The 8810-nt window shown below is 38.5% G+C and overlaps 1 non-coding gene across 1 annotated transcript; it reads left to right on the top strand.

Annotated features, from left to right (window-relative positions):
- Positions 1-3891: 3891 nt before the first annotated feature.
- trnay-gua (transfer RNA tyrosine (anticodon GUA)) lies at positions 3892-3979 on the top strand. The gene is given in 2 exon segments: positions 3892-3928; positions 3944-3979. It is a non-coding gene; the product is annotated as a tRNA-Tyr (tRNA).
- The last annotated feature ends 4831 nt before the right edge of the window (positions 3980-8810 follow it).

Here is an 8810-nt window from a genome sequence, read left to right as displayed (position 1 = left end):
TGACGTCACAGCGCTTATTCTGACAGAGCAGAGCGCGTCTCTGCTGCTTTTGAGTGTCTTTTTCATGAATGCCAGAGGTACTCGAAATGTTGCAAAAAGAAAAGCGTTTACTTCACAGATTAATGTGTTACAAAGTGTACCCGTGTGGAGCAATAGAGAACGAGCACGAGTCCCTGAAATAAGCGCTTTCAAGGGTTTTACACGAATCATCAGAGTATAGAAGCCAGGAGGATTAGACTCATGTTCCTGGAGGTTAAAACGTGTATCCTGGTTTTATTTCAACCCAGCTCTCAGCTCTATAGGTAGTCCGATGATTTAAATTAACTGTATAACTGTTACAAGACTTCATCTAATTGTACATTTATAAGACTGCAAAGGAACAAGTAATAGGTTTATTCCATGCTGAAAAAAAGAAGAAAGAGAACACAACGTTTCGGCCGTGGAGCCTTCTTCAGGTGTGAGCACCTCACACCTTGCTCACACCTGAAGAAGGCTCCACGGCCGAAACGTTGTGTTCTCTTTCTTCTTTTTTTCAGCATGGAATAAACCTATTACTTGTTCCTTTGCAGCCTACGCATGCTGACGCAGCTACCCACCTGAACATTTATAAGACTGTCTGTGAGACACTTGTGAGAGCAGCTGAATCCCAGGGCTGGTGTAGAATCACACACAGACAGGTCTTCTTCTGTGTGATCTGAGTCCCACTGCTCAGAGCTACAGACTGGTCAACTGGTCACTATTTTAGTCACGACCATCGGCCTTTGGCTACTAATAATCAATATACTGATCAGAGTGTCCATACTGGTGTTTATTACATAAATACAAAGATAATTCCACACTCACTTGTGTTATAAAACACTTAAAAAACATGTTTGGAGCCTGATATACAGTAAAGAAAGTAATACTGAAGGGCTGGAAGACCTGGAAAGGTTTAATAGAACCTTCTTGCTTCCGACCTGGAACAGAGCCCACAACTGCCAGATCAGTGACCCCTGAGCCCAGTTCACAGAGAGGAGAACCAGGAGCTCTTTTATGTCTCTAAGCGGCTGTGAGGAAGGAGAAAAGGGGGAGATGTGACCTGAGTCCAGGCTGTTCTGTCTGATATTATTTATGTAGCAGCACTGATTGCCTGAATGCCCTCTGGTTTAGGTTTTTCAGGATATAGATCACTATGGAGTTGAGCTTCAGTCTGAGTGTGAGTCTAAGCTGTGAATCTGACTGAGAAGAGAATAATGATTTTTTATTCTGCCTCTGAGAATTTTTCTTCTTTGCCAAGTGGTGTTACATCCCCTTCAGATACTCTGCACAGACTGCCAGAGTGAGAGAAGAGGAGAGAGAGATGGACAGATAAGAGCACACACAGCGAAAGAGACATACGTCTTGATTTACTTTGAAGCAAGTGTTCATTTCTTTTCTGTAACAAGTTGTTTCTGAACTTCAAGAAATTCATACAACTTCTGAAAGATAAAATACAAATCTTGCTTATCAGGACAGAAGAAATGCTGCAAAAAAATGCCAGTGATTTTTTCTCCTTTTAACGAAAAGTGGAGAAAAACAACAGCAGTGCATCTCCGTCGGCTTGATTTAGCTTAATACTGTACATGTATTCACTCCCTTTTCTGTAGATTACAGCCTGCGAAAGATTAAATGAAGTTCTTGGTTACTCTTGGTCAGTGCAGAAGAAATACTGCCAGCTGGCAGGAAAATGACAGTATTTTATTTTCTTTAACTACAAACATGTGAGTTGTGAAAAGCAACAGGAATGTGTCCCTGTGCAGCTGTTATACAAAGGGCTGGTGGGTCAAACGCACTCAGGGACGCGCTTCAGATTGTGATGATGTAAACATAATCTCTGGTAAAAATTGAAGGGATTTCTTTGCAAACCCTCTTGAATGTTGCAGGAAATCTTCGTGTTTTACTCGTGTGGAACTACAACAAGTAAACAATTAAGTACCTAAGTCAATGTCCAAGAAAACCATCTTCACGTGTGGAATTTTTCTTTAACTGCTGTTGGGAGAATTCATTTATACACCCGTTGTATCCTTAGCAAAAATATTTTAAAATTAGAACACAGATTTGTTGGAGAACTTGACAATCCTTGACAATCATTATTAAATGAGCATTATACAAATGTGCGTTGATATTTTTAATATGTACCTTAATTGTAATATATATATGTACATAATTGCTTTGATATGGATGTTCATTTGAAGGAATTGAGGAAACTATGAAGGATCGCAGAACAACCAAAGATACGTTTGGGCATCTGTTATTGGTAAAGATGAAAGAGTACCGTAAGTGTGAAGCTTGCATACGCATGAGAGAAAAAATCAGTTTTAATGCACTTCATTAAACTGATGGTGTGCTTATCAATCGTGCATAAAATGTATATAGCAGAGGATGGTTTCGATCTATCGACCTCTGGGTTATGGGCCCAGCACGCTTCCGCTGCGCCACTCTGCTGACAACAACTGTAGAGTGATTCAACAAAACTGCTCTATCTTTGCTTTCTAAAAGTGCGCCCAAGATGAAAAGTCTAAACGGTAATCGCAGACGTCACTTTGAGCACTTGGTCTTTTATAGTACAAATCATCACACCCTGCTCTACATGGGCGTGTCTTCAATATCGTTGAGAACCAAACCTTTTGCTTTCCGAGGCAAATGATTCTTTCGTCGTTAATTCCCAAATCTTCAATGAGAATCAGTGAAACGAAAATCAAACACATGTACACACTCGCGTCCTAGCGTGAAAGAATAATCTACACCCACTTTTTAACACTGAAAATGATTCAGGAAGTACAGCAAAGTTCTAAAACCAGCGAATGCATCTGCATACATAAAATGTCAGTTTTTCAAAAGTAAAATCTTCAGCTTTGAAAGATTGTCATCCATATATTTTCGTTTTTCTCTTTTTTTACATAACACGCTTTCGAGAAACAGTCTTGTAATTAAGGCTGCATTAGAAAATGTGTATCTTGGTTTGCTAAGTTAAAATCGGCACATCCCAGTGGGCAAAAGATGTAGAATATACGACTATCAAACGCATACCTTAGACGTGTAAATGTGCTCCGTAACTGGTCTAGAATGAAATTCTAATATACGTATATCGTTATCCGTCAATTAGACATCTATGATTATATGTTTATTATACATAAATGGTTGGAGTTCTATTATACGGATGAATTTAGAGGACTATTATACATATATAGTTAAAGGTATATTATACATCAAAGAAAGATTTTTATAGGTGTAGAAACTAGTAAATAAAGCCAATGAGTTGTTTTAGAAATTTATTCTTAAAATGTACAATTATTCACACCTGAAAAATATGTAGTTCAAATTATACATTCTATACAATATTGTAATAAACAAATGTCTCATCATCATAAAAAACACAACTAGTGAACTACAGTTACAAATTCTAGTAAAATGGCAATATATATATAGTAATGACAAACAAACTAATTACATGAACACGCTAATATTTAACTCAAAACCACATTTCGATTCAAATATAAATTTTAAAATGTACAACTTCTTTATTTCCACGAAAATATTATTAATGTAGCACAAACGGTACTTTCTAATAAAGACAGAAAGAAACTGTTTTGTGTCTCATGGTGATCCTCCTCTCGATACTAATGAAATGTTTAATATGATCCCTCGAGAAAAAAAAAAGGAGTCAATTTCCGCCTGGAATGATTGATGCCCCATCAAACATTTTGTAATATCCCTGGAAGTTTATACAGTAGAATCCTGGTTCGTGGCTTAAATTCAAGGTAAACAATACTAAGGAAACAAGTTGGAAACTTGATGTCGAAGTGGGATTTAAATCACCCGGAACATTTCACAACATTGGGCAGTATGTGCCAGAAAGCAATGTTTGAGATTCCTTCGATAGCTCAGTTGGTAGAGCGGAGGACTGTAGAGAAATCAACGGGGAATCCTTAGGTCGCTGGTTTGATTCCGGCTCGAAGGAAGGTGCTTTTTGTGTACTTTAATCAAAGAGTTAAAAAAGCGAATCTGTTTCAATCAGACATTGATCAAAAGCTCAATAAACGACGAAGTAGAGGTTCCTGTTCCGAATTCAGCCCACGTCTGATTGTCTTGTTTTGGCCAAGATCTGATCTTTGAATTAAGGGACTACACTGTCTGCTTTGTAAGTCAAAAATACATACAAATGTCAAGTTTTTTTGTAGATATAAAGGTGTTCTCTGTTTTCAAAGGATAGGTACTTAATTGGCATAATGATTTGGTATTGATTTTGTATCGTTGTATTATAAAGTTTGTGCTTTCTGTGTTTTTATCGTATTGTGAACTTATTTTTTAAACAAATGCTTACAAAGGCAAACACGGCACACATCTGTTTATACCAGTGGTGAATTGTACATTTTTATTAAGTACAAGCTACTGTGCACTTCTGGGAGTATAACAGGTTCGATATAAAGTGGCAAAAATATAAAAGGGGAAAATACCCCACACTGCGTGTAAAGCCCTCGTTGTGACTGTTTTAGATTAAAATGGCGTACTGTGCACGAAATGTTGCAGAAACACAGTCTGATATTTTGATAATTATCATTTTAATAATTTGATCAAATTGAGGCCCAGGATCCAAATCTTCAGTTCTGATTTTTTTAAGTGATACCTTTCCTTCCTGTCGTGGAAGTCACACGATGTGAGCAATTGTTTTTTTTTACGTTACGATCCAAAGAGCCTCAGACGCACTTTAACCAAACCAGGATGGATTGTGCTGGGAGCTGGACTGAGCTCATTCTCACTCCCTGTGCTAAAAACAGAATTAGCTCTTCCCCGAACATCGTCTACAGCTGCTGGATGGTGCTCTGCGTCTTACTGCTCCGGCAAGTACTCTGACGAAAGACAGATCACTTGGGCGCTTTTAACCTTCTCGCAGCTACGGGCGAGACTGACGCTCGCGATATGAAGGCACCCGCTGGGACACATTCTCTAACTTTCACAATCGCGACAGACTTCGCTTTTTAAAACAAAAGTGGATATAGCCCTGAAAAAAGCATTAGCTTTATCAGTTTTTACATTAATCTATTTTGAATCAAAGTTTGATATATTTTTTTTATTTTTTATTGCATTTTACATAATAATAATAATAATCATTATTGCTTACACTTATATAGCGCTGTTCTGGATATTCCACTCAATGCGCTTTACAGGTAATGGGGACTCCCCTCCACCACCACCATTCTCCTGAATGATCACAGAGAGTCAGGACCTCGGTTTTACGTCTCAGCCGAAGGACGGCACCTGTTTACAGTTTAGTGTTCCGTCATTGTACTGGGGTATTAGGACCCACATGGACCGCAGGGTGTGCGCCTAGCGACAAAAACCAGACGTGTGTCGGGCTCGGCTGCGAGCAGGACAATGACGCCACGGGGACAAAGGAGAGAAAATCAAAACGGTTCTATAAAAGACCTGTGTCAGCTGTCTTTTTGCAGTCTGGACTCTAAATCCTCCGATCCGATTTTAAATCTCTCTAATACCTGAGCTGCGGCTTCTTCCGAGTATTTATTCGTATACTTATTATGTGTAAGTGTATAGATGAAACCTTTCATATATTGTTCAGTTTAAACCAAAATGCTTTACTAATACAAGAGAGAAGTATAGTATGAAGGATGTGACAAATTTATGATTTCTTGGAACAAAACGGTTTTTATTTGCATTCGAAATGAAGCGGAATTTTAGCGCGACACACAAACCCTTTGTCTTTTTTAGAGAGTGATTTTTAAACAGACATAAATGTAGAAAACGTGTTTTTTTAGCACTACAATAGCAGGGTCAGTGGCGTAATGAATAACGCGTCAGGCCTCGCGTCAGAAAATTATCAGAACTGTCCTTGTTGTAATTAGCACGAACTGCACAGGCTCTGAATCAGACCATTTCAATTAGTCTGATCATTGTAGGACACGTTAATGTAGAATTATTAATAGGTTTATTAGTTAGTTAGTTCAGGTTTACCCACCTGAACTAATGTAAAATTATTACTTGGTCTGTCTCGTTTGTATATAAATGAATGTCTCTGACAACTTAATGTTAGTTTTATGATGTAGGTCAGGCGTTGACATATGCACGAGTATACAAAATGTCTCACTCCTGATTCAACTCATGTTCTATAGGAGATTGGCGATTCCTCCTGTTTCTCATACAACCATATCAGAACAGAAGCCCGTGTCACCCAGCTGTGATTCAAGATCGACTCGCATCTTTATCCCTTTTTTGTTCGTGATCATTATTTTCTTTAGTTATGATCAATATTGAACTTTTTCTAAATGAAATGACAATAATCAAACATGCAGGCAGATTTTTGAAAAGTATTTGGAATTGACAGGGTGCCCCTTTGGAACAGTCGTCAGAAAATGTGAGAAAATGAAAGTTATGTAAGCTCTCACACAAAGCATTGAAGATTGGAATCTGAGTGTAAAAAAGCTACCCGTCTCCCAATGATAGGCAAGGATACACACCATCACTCGAATAGACTCAGCGAACATTAACACCTATGATATTAAGAGTGCTTTGCACGTGTCGAACTTCAAGAAGGAACTACTACAACAGTTGTGGACATAATTCAATACCACCGGCAAAGTCCAATGCCGGCAACGTCTGAGAAAATAATGTTCACTCATGGAATTTGGTCTTTGAATGGCTGGCGAGAAAATTCATTTATACTCCTGTTGCACCCTCAGCTGAAACATGTTAAAATAACAACGCAGATTTGTTGGAGAACCTGACAAGAATTATTGGGTTAGCACTGTATGTTATTTGGTATCTTTACTTTATTTTATTTATATATTTTTAATATAAATGTTAACATGCATGCTGTATAATCTATTGTCATTTTAAAATATGTTAGCTGTGGATGCGAGGGGGGCTATTATACCTTGTGAAACACGCAAGGAACTGTAAAAAAGGCTGGTATTTGAATAAAATTGGCGATCACAAGAAAACCACAATTTATGTGGTATTATCATCAATATCCTTCAAAATCGACGTTCAAATGAAGGATTTGAAGAAACTATGAAAAAAGCAACAGTAGTAGCAGAGGATTTTGATTTTTGCTCTTCAAGTCAGTAGATCGCCATAGAGTTGCACCCCTACAAATAGCACAAAGGATGAATCCCACCATCTTCATTATTGCTATGTTTGTGCTGGTGAAAGTAGCGTTTGTGCTATTGAAAGCATCTCAGAAGATGAAGGTGCAGTCACTTCCACATGTCATGATATCATTAGATCCGACGACAAGAGCTGAAGCCCCCCAGTCCAAGCCAGCAATGTGAGGAAGAGGGGTATGGAGGAAGGTAGTGTGGCCGAGCAGTCTAAGGTGCTGGATTTTAGGCTCCAGTTTCTCTGGGGGTGTGGGTTCAAATCCCACTGCTGCCAAATGTTAGTATTTTAAGACCTGCAATACGATCTGTAAAAGCGCTTTTTGTTAGGCTGCGGGAAGTGTTTAGAGATAGACTTTCTAAAAGACAGGCTGTCAGCTTAACATCAAGGCAGAAAAAATATTTTGTTTTCTCAACAGAAATTCTCTTTGGCACGTTCAGCTTTATGTAGGGAACAACATCTGCCGAGATCACTTTTGAGGCAGTGCACATGATAGTGTTCCGGCAAGTACATTTAATATTGGCTGTGGTGGTGAGCTGCTTTTGTCTGTGAAACTTTTAATTCTTCACGCCGAATCGTTGGCAGGGGTAAAGCTTATTAAATCTTTGAACATAGCGCTCCATCAGAAATACTTTGTTCGTGATCAAAAGAGATCAGAGGATTAACTTCATGAATTCACATAGCATACCTTACAGGAAAGATTTAAAAGGGGAATTGATTGTGCTTCCTGATGTTGTTCCTGTGGTTTCTTTGGATACAAAGGTGAATGTTCTTTGACGTTCTGCTAGAGTATCCACTGGGTGGGCTTTATCAATTAGCTCGGATAGGTCATCAGTGCTCCGTCTCTGGAAAATAATCAGCACTGTCGTTTTTTCCTGTGCTGTCTTTTAAAACATATAAGATCACGAGTTTACAGATTTCTCAAAATAACAACTATACATTTTAACCCAGCGGTTAGCATTCCTTCAATCCAATAGTTTTACTCTGGGTAAAAAGCAGCGCAATATACAGAGAGATGATATTCAAATATTTCAACGTTCTTATTGGATTACCTGTATGGAGATATCGCTCAGAATTCCTAATATGATTTTGAGTTCAGTTTTGCTTTACTACTTTCAGAGTCTTTCATTGACCTTGCTGAAGCAGAGAAGTGACATAATCACAAATGCGACCTACCTGTGCTGCTGTTTCTGGTTAATAATGATTATTGCGAGGAAAAAAAAAACAGCTCCTTGCATTAAGAGCAAGAGCAACCAACGCGCTCTCTTGTTGAGTTGTTTTTTTTCCGTGGTACTCTTCCTCAGATGCAAAGTTATTTGGCGAGCAAGGACCTCTGAGAAGGAGCCTGAATCCGTCAAGAACTCTGAAATTCTAATATCACATTACCGTCTTGTGTAGCTCAGTGGTAGAGTGCATGCTTTTCATGTATGAAATCCCTGGCATCTTGAGATATCTTATATTGTTGTGCTCACATCGCAATCTTCTGTTGAGTGAGAACTCTTTGCTCGTGTTCATAGAGAGCCAGGTTTACACAATTAAATTCAGTCACACACAAAGTGCTACAGTGTTGCTCTGCTGTTTTAAATGTACCTCCAAAGCATTTCGTTCTGTTAACTACCAAATGATTTGAACTAATTTTACGTCATATTCAGGAAATCCAGAGAAGGTCATCAGACTTT

The sequence above is a fragment of the Atractosteus spatula genome, chromosome 10, assembly GCF_055471065.1.
Source record: "Atractosteus spatula isolate fAtrSpa1 chromosome 10, fAtrSpa1.hap1, whole genome shotgun sequence".
Classification (NCBI taxonomy): Eukaryota; Metazoa; Chordata; class Actinopteri; order Semionotiformes; family Lepisosteidae; genus Atractosteus; species Atractosteus spatula.
This window is presented reverse-complemented; position numbering and strand designations above follow the sequence as displayed.